The sequence below is a fragment of the Bombus vancouverensis genome, chromosome 4 (genome assembly GCF_051014615.1).
Source record: "Bombus vancouverensis nearcticus chromosome 4, iyBomVanc1_principal, whole genome shotgun sequence".
NCBI lineage: Eukaryota > Metazoa > Arthropoda > Insecta > Hymenoptera > Apidae > Bombus > Bombus vancouverensis.
This window is the reverse complement of record NC_134914.1, coordinates 9368683-9383104: the sequence shown is the minus strand read 5'-3', so window position 1 is coordinate 9383104 and position 14422 is coordinate 9368683. Positions and strand designations below refer to the sequence as shown.

Below are 14422 nucleotides of genomic sequence, written 5' to 3'. Positions count from 1 at the left end.
TAGGATGGTTTTAGGCTGAGTATGATTATATGCCGCCCTGTTAATGCTCCAAATGTTTCAATGGTTCTACGGTGTCCCCGCCTCTTTCGTCTCCCTGGAATCTCGATGCTCTAAAATGCAAATTTATCGATAGCTCCGAGAGTCAAACATTCCTAAATGGACATTTTTAAATACCTTCGGGGAAATTCCTGCTTATTTTTATCATTACTATTAAATACTAAGAAAGTCTATGAGCTCGATGTATACCATGGAATCTCGCATATAAAAGAAGGATGAATGGCGCGAGGAAAGAACAACGTATGTTGCTAGGCATGAAACAGGCCAGGTGTTTCAGAGGTTTTGAAAAGAAGAAAAGTTGTGAAAAAACGAGGTGATTTGAAGAGTAACATCAGATCCATAGCGATTTAAGGAAGGAAAGTAATGAATAAAAGAGACACTCTGGCAGTTATGTTTTTAATATTATGCCTTTTTGTGGTATATTCGTTCTGTTTTACACGTTCCGCTAGACTATTATCTTTTACTAGGTTTCATCGCGTATTATGAATTTTCAAGCAAGTATTATTCTTAAAAATAGCCACTTCTCAAAATACATTCTATCGCGATAGAAAAGTTCGTAATACCAGAACAGGCTAATAATTAGTAACGAAATAAACAGCGCTAGTATCTGTTTCTCGATAATTATAAATTTATATATTCCACGTTGTATTAATAATTAATTCATACATCGATGACATATCAGGATATTATGTGGATTTTGCACAGACAAACTAATCGAATGCAATTTTTGCACTGACTATGAGATATATAACATTCTGTTTCAAATACATTTTCTGAAAGAGATACATTGTTGCGAGGATACTATATGCATAACATTTGCATAAATAAAGATTACGAGATATACGTATACCTGATAGATATTTTAAAACAAATTAGCCACGATTAAAGAGTAGTTATCAATACCAAGGACGGTTATATCTTAAAATAACATGAATTTTAAAATTTTGTCTTCAACTTGAAACGAGAACCATAATGTTCTCTTCATCGAATTATCCAATACTAACATGAAACAGATTTTCTCTTGAAGCAATTATTGACTTATAGTTTCGTAATATATGATTCATCGATAATAATAAACTTGGCGATTTTCGAAAATCCATGCTTTGCACATACCAAATTAACAAGTTGCGGGCGAAACGCATCAACGGCGATCTCCTTTCCAGCGTAGCTACGGAATCTCGATCAATAATTCATTTTGCATCTAATTTGCAAATTAATAGGTTTCAGTGTAGCGTGACCATTAGAGCGATCGATGCCAAGAAATAATTTACGAGATGAAAACGGTAAACGAACATAACGGCCCGTGAAATACTCATTCTAACACAAGCGAGAGTAATGCTTTTCCTCGTTTTATATTTTCTTCCGCTGTCGTAAGTCGGATGTATTTTCTAAAGTGTTCTTGATTTTCTTCTCTTGCAAAACGAAGCAGGGTGGCTACACTACAGAAAATTGAACGGAAAAACGCGGAGATTAAAGGTTTTGCAAGTTACTTCAATATTCAACGAACTTACCTACTAATTGCTTCAAACTTTGAATATAATGATAAATTATTCTCTGCATGTGTTTTAATTATAAAATATTAAGTCACATCTCTTTCAGAGCGCATACAGTACCACGGAAACAAAAGAGGAAGCAGAAGGTTTATACATAATTCAAATAACCAGCTATTCTCGCACGACTTATTTACACGTTTACTTCATGACCAAAGAAACTTATTAAATTAAATTCGTTACAACGAACATCGTCCTCACCGCACGAAAGCTCCACTTGATTTACATGTTCCGCTTTAAACTAGGAGCACATTATGCTGCCTGTTTCCAACGTTTTTGGTTATTTCCGTATACGTGAACTGTAGAAGAGGATCTGCCTATTTTAGAGAGACATACGAAAAATAAGAATCCTAAAGATTAATATGCAAAACTTTATGACCGCTTTACTTCATATATTCAAATATACATAAAAATGTGCAACTACGTGAACTCGGTCGGAGATTTAATTTCTAACTTTCTCCGTGATTTTATTGTCATCCAGTTTCGCTTAAAGCGTTCTTTTTGCCTCCGATTCAATCTTCGATTACGTTTCTTTCTTTGAAGCTCATTCGAAAGATCCAATAGGGTCTTTGAAAATCGCAAAAGTTTAATCAATTTTCTAAGAAAAAAAAAATGAACTATGATATAGTAAAAAATCACAGGAATTTTGCTTTGTATCGAAAACGTAATTTTAGAAAGATTGACAGATATTAGGTTATGTAATAAGTTTGTTCGCCATCCGGTTTTTTTAGGTTTTTATTTAGGTTTTCTAGGTTTTAGGTTTATTTGGGAATACCATGGGCAGAGGATAACATAACAAATAATCTGTAGAATATGATTCGAAATACGTGAAAAAACAAACGATTCACGATACAGATATCCCGATATGGATACTACAGGGAATATTTTAGAAGGTAAAGCTCCAGTTAGCATAATGTAAAGCCTACGTCGTGTTACGTTAATATTTCACAGCGAACTGTCTATGATAATACTCGCGATTAATCATCCACCGTGTTTGCAGTCGTAAATTTCAATTCGCGCGATTAACGCGTCACAAGTTCATTAAGATTCTTCGGTATTCCGTTCGAGGTGAGTACGGTTCTGTAAAGCTCTAGAGTTAAAAACAAATACAAATACAATAACGTGATGAGATTCGACGCGTTAAGCTTCATACCATCCTTTGGTAAAATAAGCATTAATTACCAAGATTTAATCGAATATCAACAAAAGCAAATTTAATTTCGATATTGCTAATATAACATATCTCCGTATATTACGTTATTACGTTGAATTAAATTAACATTAACGAATGATACAATAGTAAACTGAGCTGGCTAAATGATAATTGGATGTTCGAAATAATTAATGCTCCCTTTTAGCATTGAAAATTCCACTTTCCTCGTGTATAATAAAAAATTACAAACAATCAACATCGACAAAATATATTAAGTCACTTATTACTTAAAAAGCTCGTTCTTGTCGAAGAGCTCTTCAACTACCGCAAACGAGTCTCCGGAAGTAACAAAATTACAGGTCGGCAAGCATTTGATCATTTTGTACCTCGTTAGAACTCTCTCAAGATCTTCTCATAATCAGATAATTGTGAAATCTTGTTCACAATGCTTGACCCTAACTCGATTATGATTAGGACCAATTACTTTTTTCTTTCTTACTTCTTGACAGGATAATAGAATTCGATCCATTCTACGTCAAATAAAAATCTATACTAACTAAAATTAAATGTAACTTAAGAAACAAAATACACTTAAAAAACCAATGATCGATAACTGAAACGAAAGAAGCACGCGTCTCTTTGAAGAACATAATTAAAACTTTCCGAACAATACACGAAACTACGTCGTCCCGATTTGCAGAATCCAAAGTGAGACGCCAATTCGAAAAGAAAGATAGCGCATTCATCGGTACATACGTTCCCGTACATCAAAGGCAGTTTCATAGCCGTATTTGAAGATCGTGCTCGTTACGATGCAGCTTGTAATTTTCACGAGCACGAAGCTTGACGAGCTCAAAGGGGCAACCTCTCGTCATACGTAACTTTTAGAAGCTCCGTACCAAACAACGGGCACAGCCTAGATGCGGTAAAGCGGCGTAACGCTTCTCGAGGATAAGACGAGGAGGTGCACTTTGAACTTTCTTCCGGAGTCACGGCGCCTCTAGTTTTCCTTTCTATCTCTTCGAGGATCTGTCTTCCTTTCCCTTTCCCTCTGGTTTCTTTCCTGTACTTGGAAAGCTCTCAGCGATACCCGAGACCTTCTACATCGAGTAAAAAAACAGTACCTTCCGGTGCTGCGTCCGAGGTAAAAATAAATCGTGACTCTATTTCACTCTAGCACACGCTCTCCGCAACCCTTTTTCCATTTTTTCTCATTCTCTTGGACTCTAGCAAAATTCAATTTGTTTCGAGAGAAGGGAGAAGACGCTTCACAAAAGCGTTGCTCTCTTCTCTTCTTTTCTTCTTTCCTTCTCTTATCTGTAAGATAAGAAGAGAGGATTGAAAGTCGATTGGTTGAATGGATGGCATGGTTCGAAGCGGGCCAGGGGTTTTTCAATTTTCCATCTCACGCCAAAAATCGACGGTGCAATCGAGCTGACACGACGCCAGTCTCTGAAATATACCACTTCTTCCGCCTCGGGTCAGTCCTCCCGTGAACAATCAAATACCATGGGATTCGAGCTCTATTCTTCTCTCGACGAAAAGACGATATTTTGATCTTAGTTTTCGATCCAGAAACCGAGTTATCCAATGGTCTCCGGTGCTATTGGTGCTCACGGTCCATTTCGTTACCAACTTTCCGTTTCGTGTCTTTCTAATCTTATTTATCTTATTTGGAAAGTGGAAGCTTTTCCGTGTGAGCTTCTGTAAACCGTTAAATCTGTGAAATTCGAATTTATTCTCTAATATGGTGGTATCTCTGTCACGATTTTCATTGCATTTCTTGTCCGATAAATAGTTAACTCTAACGACGGATTTCTATAAATCTTCCCTCTCCCATTTACACAAAAGCAGGTAAAAGTGCGCTCGGTTTTATCGGGTTCCTTCTGGAAAATCGAATAGCAAATATCGCTTACTCCGTTGCAGTAATCCTTTCGAATTTTTCTAATATAACGTTTTCGATGATATTATTTTAATTTTAAGAATTATGGAAATATATGGTTAGAAATTTGTAAAGAATTCAAGCGAAGTAAGAATATTTATGGTAAAAGCTATGGTAGAGGTCTTTAATGAATTATAGTAAAACAACATTTAGAGTTAAGTAGTGCTGTGGTAGGATATAAAAATTTTACCTCAAGCAGACATTATACGCCCTCATTTTCTCCATCCTTCTCTTTCTTTCTGTTCTTTTTCCCCTCTCAATCTTCGCTCTTTCATTCAAGATTCGTCTTCATCGACAAATTTTAAAATATAACCATTTAATAATTTCTATAAAAGGATTTCTAGAATAAAATCTGTCAATTTCATTCTAAATCCAAATCTGGGAAGCGAATTAACCGCGAATTTGAAACATCGTAGAATGAAATATTAAATAACGAAATGCATCTTTTCAATAAAAAGTGTAAATTATTATGTAAAGTGCTAGTGAATATGCATAAATATCAGATACTAAAAATATTTGGTTCGACCAGGCGTATGTTTTGAAACAGATATAGGTAAACAAGGAACGTTCGATTCTCGTTATGCAAAACGTAGTTTGCCCCGGGGGAAGTATTTTTGGTCCTTTTTGGTTAAATTTGAATCTATACCTTGTCACGTTTATGTGCGTTTCCATGCCACGATCTCTCCCCTTTCGCGTCACGAAAAAATATCACCACTCGCAAACTCTATTTGACGTATAAAACTCGCATACTTCAAATTTACGGTTCTCGTTGAAGTATTTGTCACTTATATGTCCCGCTATCATTTTCCGTGATCTCCCAATTAATTATAGGAGAAGATGACATAACTTGTTATCTGCAACTCGTTCCATGTAATCTTTTTAACATTAAATTTTGAACATCACCCGGAATGACCTCAGAAGGATCAATTCTTTAATATCAAAGGTAACAAAAAGGAATTGATCGGTGGCTTAGAGAACTCAATTATTAGAACACTGGACAGACTTGCGAAAGATTCGAGTTGGAATCTCAGTCCACCAATCCGATTGACCCATTCTTTTTCTATCGGCGATCTCCAAGTAATAAAATCATCACTTTGCCCTTTAAATTTCAACTTTAAATTTGGAATTAAAAAATCAGACTTTTAATCTAGTGTGGGCTGTCATTTCTATATATTTTTTACCAATTTTTTTTCTAGTTGAAGTTTCGCAAAACCACTGGATATTTTACATTTATATTTCAACCTTACTGACTTACTTATTTCATAACCTATGATTATTTAATAGATACCTATTTCATTTGCCACTCCAATATGTATCTCATTCTCCTCTGAATAAATTGTTAATCGATGAAGAAATATGTGATTCAGTAACACATCAACAACATTACATGATTAAAAGTAACATTCTTGTTTTACTTCGTGTCTCTTTGGACGACCAAAGCGGGGCTCTCGCTTCTATCATCTTTGCTAAGATTACACGTCTCCCATGGGATCTACGTGAAATTGTTCTTCTGAAAATGTGTCGCCGCGTTCATAAATTTAACTCTACTCAATTTAAATATATACATGTGTTTGCATGTATTAGGTATTTCTTATTATCAGCTTTTTGTTCCACCGTGTGCTCTTCAATCAGAAACTCGATTACATCCGTATAAAATTTTCTTCCGTCAATCCAGAATTATATTGATGATTTACATTTTATATACCATGCAATAAACAATCTTCGTTTTCGTATAGATTACTTATGTCTCCGTTTACTTTGTACCGTACCATTTCTCGCAAGATAAGAAGAGATCATAGTTCCAACACGCGAATTCCTCATCAATCATTGGATTCGAATTCGATAAATTCTTGTCTGTTGTGTTGCATGAAGAACACCACACAGCAGACTCAAGATCGTTTCACGTGACAAATCGTAGCATCGTTTCCGAAACACAAAATGCGTGGGGTAACAATCCTTTATCTTTCCTGGCTCAATTTTTCTTCCGTCCCAATAAATATTTCTTCGGAGTAAGAAGAAATGTCTTCTATCCACATTATATTAAATGTACCTATACTTCAATCGTACGACGTAATCATTATATGTTGTCCATTAAGTTTTGATCATCTAAATAGCAACATACCTTTCTTCATTCGTATGACATATATATGACAGTTTTTAAAAGTACTTTAAATTTTCCAGCTCGGTCTGCGATAAATTCTTCGGCTCTCACGGATCGCGCAATAAATTACAAAATACAGTTTTTTCACACTAGTAGTGGATTTATTGATAAATCACACCAAGTCCATGATATTCCGCAACAAGAGATCCAAAGCATCGGTAAGCTAATATTCGCCCTACCTCCTTCATTCCTTTGAACGGTGTATTTAATTTATTTTTGTTTAGCTATCTATATTTACCAATTTAATATCGACCAATCCGCTGCGGGTGTACATTTTTTAAATTTATCTTGTAATATCATATTTTCGGAATAAGCGATATATCAGAACGAGTAGAATATCACAGCTGTATTACTATTAACGTGCGCAGTTACAATGTGCTTTTGTTTCCTTTACCGAATATAAACAGTGCTTTCAACATTCGAGGAGAACGTGTTAACGGCATCATCGTTCCGCCAGCGACCGCGTTCAAAACATGAAAACATCGAAGCATGTTTACAGAGCGCTTATGCCTCAATTTTGAGAACTCCCAATACGAGCTTGTAGAAAAAAAGAAGAGGAGTGGATGAGTAATAACGATATTTCAGTGCAAAAATAGAAGCAGTCGACGAAGTGGACAAGAATGTGATCGAAGTCGAGCCACGAGGAAATATTCTGGCAAGGAGATTAACTTCTTTTAAATTGAATATTTAAATTTCCCCATCAAGGACAGTTTGTTATTGCGGCGTTTCGTGCATTTATTGTTTCAACACGAGCCTTGTCATGAAAGAACATATTAACCTACGGATCTCTCTGCAGTCCCTGATACGAGCGACCTCCTATGCACAAACTTGAGAAACGGATGAACAGAACTTTTGAAAGTTTGATCAATGCTTAGGAGACAGACCTTTTGTAAAACGGGTGGCGATGAAAAAGCAAGTTACAAGGAAGAACAGTGAATGAAACGGACAACGAAGGTTCGAACGTTCTTTGCTGGTACAAATGAGATTTTCAAATTTCCACGATACAGAAGCAACTTCATTATCTCCCGACCATCCTTCGCTAAATTTTATCAGTGTACTTAATTAGACTGCTTTATGCAGGCGCGGACCAACCCTTGAAAAACAATTTGTGCGAAAATTTCGTTCAAAGCTTGCCTACTCGTGCTTTATGCAAAGTACCACAACGAGAGTAACTTCATTTAGATACGTTTTAAGTTCTCCTTTGTACTAACCGCAAAGTATGACGATTATATTCGAATTGGACGTTATTACTCCATTGTTACGAATCATAATTCACCGTTTGACAAATTCTCTCTCCGTTTTGTTATTCAACAACTTGCCTCTTCATACAGAGATATATCTTCCACCCCAAGAATAAGTTTTCTTAGGGTGTTAGAGAGAATAGCGCACCCTGCTACAACCTACTACATCTTACTACCTCTTGAAGGAATGTATTCCATTCGCTTTATCGTTATCACGTCCCTTCTTCAGGGGTCCGTAATCCGACGAATAAAAAGTTCATTCGTTTCACTTATCAATATATCTTCTTCTTCGGCCCGTTACGATCCCATAAAAGTTACTTCGTGCTGAATTACGTTTCGTCTTCCATTATATCGTTTCTTCTCTGCCCAGTAATGCCCGTGTGTTACTTCCACCAAACCACTTCTAGAACCGTTTAATCTATCCCCCTGTATTATTACAATCCATCCCCGCACTGTTTTACACCCCGTCTGTTCGCGCTATATAATAACAATGTTTTTCGAGCCTCTCACCTTACCACATAAAGAAAACAAAATGAAACACGAGTTTCGTTTACCTTTATACTTTTTACATAAAAAATGATCATGAAATCTTCGCACGAAAATAAAGAACGATCTCACACTTTCCGCGTATTTCACAGAAAGTTACATAGAATGAGAAGTTCCTACGGCGAAATTTTAATTTCTTCTTTACTCTGTTCAATGATACATTGACTACGCTCTTCCCTTTCATCGTGTTTTCTTTGTGTTTTCTTTGCCGTATCGTTATGTACATACAGGCAAATAAATTACACGCCTCCAGCGCTATTTTTGCCCTTTTCAACGCCAGCACGAAGAAAGACACGCAGCGTCTCGTTAAATACGTAGCACACACATTCTTTATCTATTCGTGGCTCCAATTAATAAACACCACCCTTTTTTCGGGCCTGTTAAAGCGGAAACTAGATAGCTACGATAAATCGCCCTCAATTTAATGATTCCTAATTAACTACAACACACGTGTTTACATTGGATATGCTCACGTATACAGGATGGTTCAGTTTGTTCTACTTAAGTACATATTTTACTGGCATATGGGAATATTAAATTTAATTTTTACTATAAAGGGCTGCTGTTAAAACGCGTTAATCCGAAAATGCGTTAACATAGTCATGATAAATTACTCCCAATTTGATGATATTTAACTAACCACTGAAATTAACCACTGGATGTGATTATATTCAAAGTGATCATGTATAAAGAATGGTTTAATTTATTCAACGAACATACATTTCTAGTCTGGTGTCCAGCTTACAACGACAGTATTAAATTTCAAATTGAAGTCTGGTTATTCATTTTTATTTTAACTTTAGTGGGACATATTTTGTTATCTCTATATTTATTTTAAGAATTTTATGTTTTCTAATAGAAAGATCATACATTGAAAAGAATTAAAAAAGATTTAAATATTAAATATTAAAGCTTGAAACTTATATTGGATAATCGTTACATTTTGATTGCCTATATGAAAGTTGAAACATATATAAACCAAACACAATGTCACATGAAAACAAATATTATCGTATATAACATTCAAGCAGATTATCGTAATAGATATCGCATTTTGTTTCTACTACGTGTTTCTTATCATTTCCGCCTGTAGCTAAATGAAACTGTTTACAAATCGAATTAAGAAGCTGCATATACGCCTATACTTGCAATGCACATATATCTGTCAAATAATTTACGATAGACGTGTAGCGTGAAAAGATTAAATAAATGATCCAAGTGTATTTTGAAATTCTCAACTTCTGTTTATATTTACGGCTCGCCTCGTAAACGTATACAAACGATATTACACGACGTCGACGATCGTTACACTACTAATAGCTACATGTTTTCATAATTTCAACGAATCTAAAGATAACCCCGAAACTTAATTGAAAACAAGACATTCCAAATAAGACGTATTTGCTCTCGTCGCCTAACGAAAGAATCGTATACATATATAGCTATAAAAGTTTCGATCGATCAGTTTAGCCAATTAAAACAATAGGAACGTGACGTCGTGTCATTGAACGCATCGAAATTGCGTAGCAACGGGGACATCTAGAAACACACTCGTGGTATACCGCGGAAATTAATCTTCGTTGAAAGTAACGCGCTGCGACCGTGTCACGAGGCGGCGTCCGCGTATAAAACACGAAGGATCGACGGTCGAAGTGTGCGCGAGACGATTCGCGTGAAGGGGGAGGGGGAACGGTTGACAGAATAGGCGGGTAAGGTGTACCAACCGATCATAGCGAACGAAATACATTTCGAACCTTATCCGACGAGGTTTATTTTTCCGAGGCGAAGTTTCTCGCGTGCCAACGGTGCCGTTGTCGTACATTGAACTCTTACCTTAGCGTCCCTCTGCATCGAGTCAACTGCCAGCCACGTTTATCGGTCCGCGGTACGGCGTTTCTCCGGATGCATGTCCGTTGCAGTGGTCACGAGACGATGAAATCCGCGCCGTTGGACGGTCCTCTCGATGTCAATCCGGTCGTCGATTGGAGCACGCGGTAAAATCGAGCCGAAACCGTAAACGCTTCGCGCTCACATGAAAATGAACTCACAACACTGTTCGCCGGCTTCCCACTGGACCCCGTGCCTCCATCGAATAACCTCCCTCCTCGCCGCGAACGTTGCACGGGAGCAACGACAATTTGGCGCGCGCAGATTAAAATCACGCGAGTGTATATAACCGATAGAAAACACCGATCAGAGAAAGAGTGACGAACGGAGGAGGGAGAGAACGAGAGAAGGGCGCGTGTACTACCGCACCAGCCGGCCGACAGGACACACCACGACAGACTGAAACCGAGGGTAGAAAACGTGGTTGCCTTCGCGACGCCCTCGTGCGTAGTCGGCCGGCATCGGCACGTTTCGTGCACCACCGTCTCGCTCGGCATTCAGGGCCGTCGCACTCGCTGTCGACGCCATTCGGGTCACGTGGTCGTGTCAGGGGTGAACGACGCGACGTGCTACGATCTCTTCTCGATGCTACCGCATATATGTATTTGTTTTACTTCACGGTAAAAAGGGATAGTTCAGTCAAAAGAGACGAATAACTGCGATATGCCCGGCAACGCAGAAGAATCACCTGAATATATGTATACAGGTACTGCTTTATATTCTTGATACGTTACAAACTAACCTTGCATTCGAACTGTTTACGTATATGCGTATGCTGTTTATACTATCGAGTTTTGAATTCGCGCGTTTTGTGAAGAACATGGTGGCACTGTGTCCAGTTAGATATTTGTTTTGAATTATGAAACGTTTGAATTGAGAGAGGAGCAATGTTCTGTGTTAGATATAATAATATGACTGTGTTGTGAGAATAACTATTACGATAAGGAGGACAAATAGATTAAGTATATGCTATTGAATATGAAATATTTGTTGTAAAGTCGAATTATCGTAGAAGTGCCATTTTCGAGAGTGTATAAAATTCGATATATGTGCAAATGGCCCGTTACAACTCGGCGATTATTATCGATAATTTGATAACCTAACATTATGCGAGTGCTGTGTAAGTATTTGGATAGAATATGTAAGCTTGCATTTCTTTATCGTCCTCTTTTAATAAAAGTGAGTTGATATATTTCGAAGTGCGTGATGTTATCGAATATTGACATTCATTAGAAATGTTTAATTAACGTTAGAAATATTAATAAAATTCATGCGTTTCAGTGTTATCGAAAATTCATAAAATTTGAAATGTTCGGTGAAATATTTTTACGTCATTGTTTTGAATTACTCCCATAAATAATATTGCATTGTGAAATAGGTTCCTCTCGATAATCGAAGATTTCCCGATAGACCGCGACGCATATGTACCTTGAAGACGACGCTTGAGGGAAATAAGGTTCTCCAGGACTCCGGAGCAACGCAAACTCGGATTATGCATTTCTACAAATTTCAAATACCATGCAATTGGTAACGTACCTCGACTTATATTGTCTATTATATTGCATGTTATTGTAACAATAATTGAAATTCTCGCCAATCTTCTCGTGGTTTAATTTGATTGATGCTATGTTCTAGCATGTTGTAAGATAAATAGTTTCTGCTAGCGACTTGAACATTTGTGAATAATAATCATATGTAACAAATGTTTTGAGGATGACTTAATAATAAAAGAGAAACTAAAACTTCTCAAAATAATCTGTAAGTATTATACAAATAAATTTTTTGTTAGTTTTAAACATTTATGCATAATAATCGTGAAGACTAAATCTAGTAAGGATAAGTTAATAAAAAGAAAGCAAAAATATGTAACTTTTTAGAAATTACTAATAAAATGATCACGTTTTAAATACTTTGTTAAGAAATGGGAATAAGTATATCCAACAGTCACTTCAAACGATAAGATGAAAGTATAAAATTATACTTGCAGGACAGTTCTCTGTGAAATTGAAACTAATAGTTTACGGTGGCTGCATCTATCCTGTTGTAAAAATGAACCCGGGCGCGTAACTGCGAGATGTCGTCGGATATAATTAAGAGTAAAGCGTCGTCTCGAAGGAAGCTTTTACCTTCCGAATCGTGTCGAGTTTCATTGAAACATCAACATTCTTGTCAAAGAGCTCTCGTAAAAAGCACTCAAAGCACTATCGATGAAACCGCCTGTAAACAAATTATAAGTTACCGTTTCTTTGAATACGAACACATAAACGCACAATTATAGATACACTCAAGATTTTTATTATCTCAGAAATTTTTTCAGTAATAATTAAAGACTTTTTACAATTACCATCTTCATGAAGAACAAAGTATTACACTTTTTATTATCTTACGTTTGCATATTAATGCACCATAATTAGTAAAATGTTTGAATATGTTGATAGATATTGACTGAAGTAGCAACATAAAAAAAAAATCCTAAGAATATAATCGTGACTGTAAAGCGATCATGCAACGGCCATAAAATAACTACAATAAGGCAAGGCTAAATTGCAGTATATGTTAAAATCAACTTTTTTGACGTTCATATGTTGTGCTTACGTCTAATTTGCTGAAAAAAGACTCCTTATTTTAATATCTTATTACAGAAATAAAATAAATTATATTATCAGATTAATTAGCATATTTAGCATGTTTTGTACACGAAAATCGTGTTATTGATTAGGAAATTTGCTCCTTATTAAATCTCTTAGATTTGCCGATATCGCGATACACAATCCTCAAGCGTGTCGTTCATAGAACTTCGCCTAAACTTTAGTGTGACCTCATTTACAGACCATGTATGCACGACACCTCTTTCGTGACAACAGAGTGGCTCGCACGTACGAGTGCTAAGAAATTTGTCTCGCGACGAAGAAACTTTTTCAAGATGCAGTCTCGTCACGACGCCGGATGTTAGATTTTGCATAGAAAGATTCTTGCTTAGTGGAATATCACAGACTTTGCAGGTTGTGTCGCAATGTGCCTGTAACGAGCAATTCCACGTTTCCTCAGTCGATTGTTCGAAGTAAACATAATCCGTTGTTATGACGACGCAAAATCGAAAGTGTACTTATATCCTGGTAATATGAATTATATTATCGTTGGTAAAGTTGAAAAATATGACTGTAAAATTAGATTTTCAAGAAAACATGCGAAATACATTTTTTAGCATATAGGTTTCATAAACAGCATCATCATCTGCTATTATGCACGGTACGTCTATCAACGAACGATGTTAGGAGAAATATTTATTACGGTTTTTACTCGATCTGCATAGTTATTTAGCGTGTAGCATGAGGCAGGTGCTGGAAAGTAAATGCAAAGAGTGGCGCGCACGATGGCGGCGCAGAAGTCCTCGTTTACGTGAAGTAGCACGGAAGAAGGGACGATTTATGGTCATTAAATAATGTAACGAAATTTATTCCGTCGCCTCCCTTCCAGGAACTCACGGCGTTAAATTTTCGAGCCACGAACGTGTGTCTACGATTGCGATATTAATGGTCGCGGTGTAATAGGGATCCGATAATTGGCCACTGGCCAACGATCGCCTCGCCTCTGCTTCATTGCGAAATTCCGCGATCGAAGAAATTACACGGAGCTTCGTTTCGACGCGTATTACGCGTGCCTAATAACTAGTTTCGCGTCGGGTGCGGTTTTCACGCGAGAAAACCAGTAGTACTGACATTGCCAAACATGCTCAGAATATTTTGCTTCTTCCCGCGCAATTCTTCTTATCGCAAAACTATTAACGTAACCGCGTTATTTTTCTCCGGTATTCTGAAAACGCGAAACCTATTCTTCCTTCATCGCATGCAGCGAATAAATTTTTCCCTAACCATTAACCAACTA

At 36.8% G+C, this 14422-nt stretch overlaps 1 protein-coding gene across 1 annotated transcript in view; it reads right to left on the bottom strand.

Moving 5' to 3' along the window:
* The window catches only part of SK (small conductance calcium-activated potassium channel), a 229888-nt gene extending 218967 nt beyond the window's left edge, over positions 1-10921 (bottom strand). Inside the window, exon 1 of the mRNA XM_033334367.2 lies at positions 10484-10921. The gene's annotated coding sequence lies outside the window, so the exon portion shown is untranslated. The remainder of the gene's footprint in view (positions 1-10483) is intronic.
* Positions 10922-14422: the final 3501 nt, after the last annotated feature.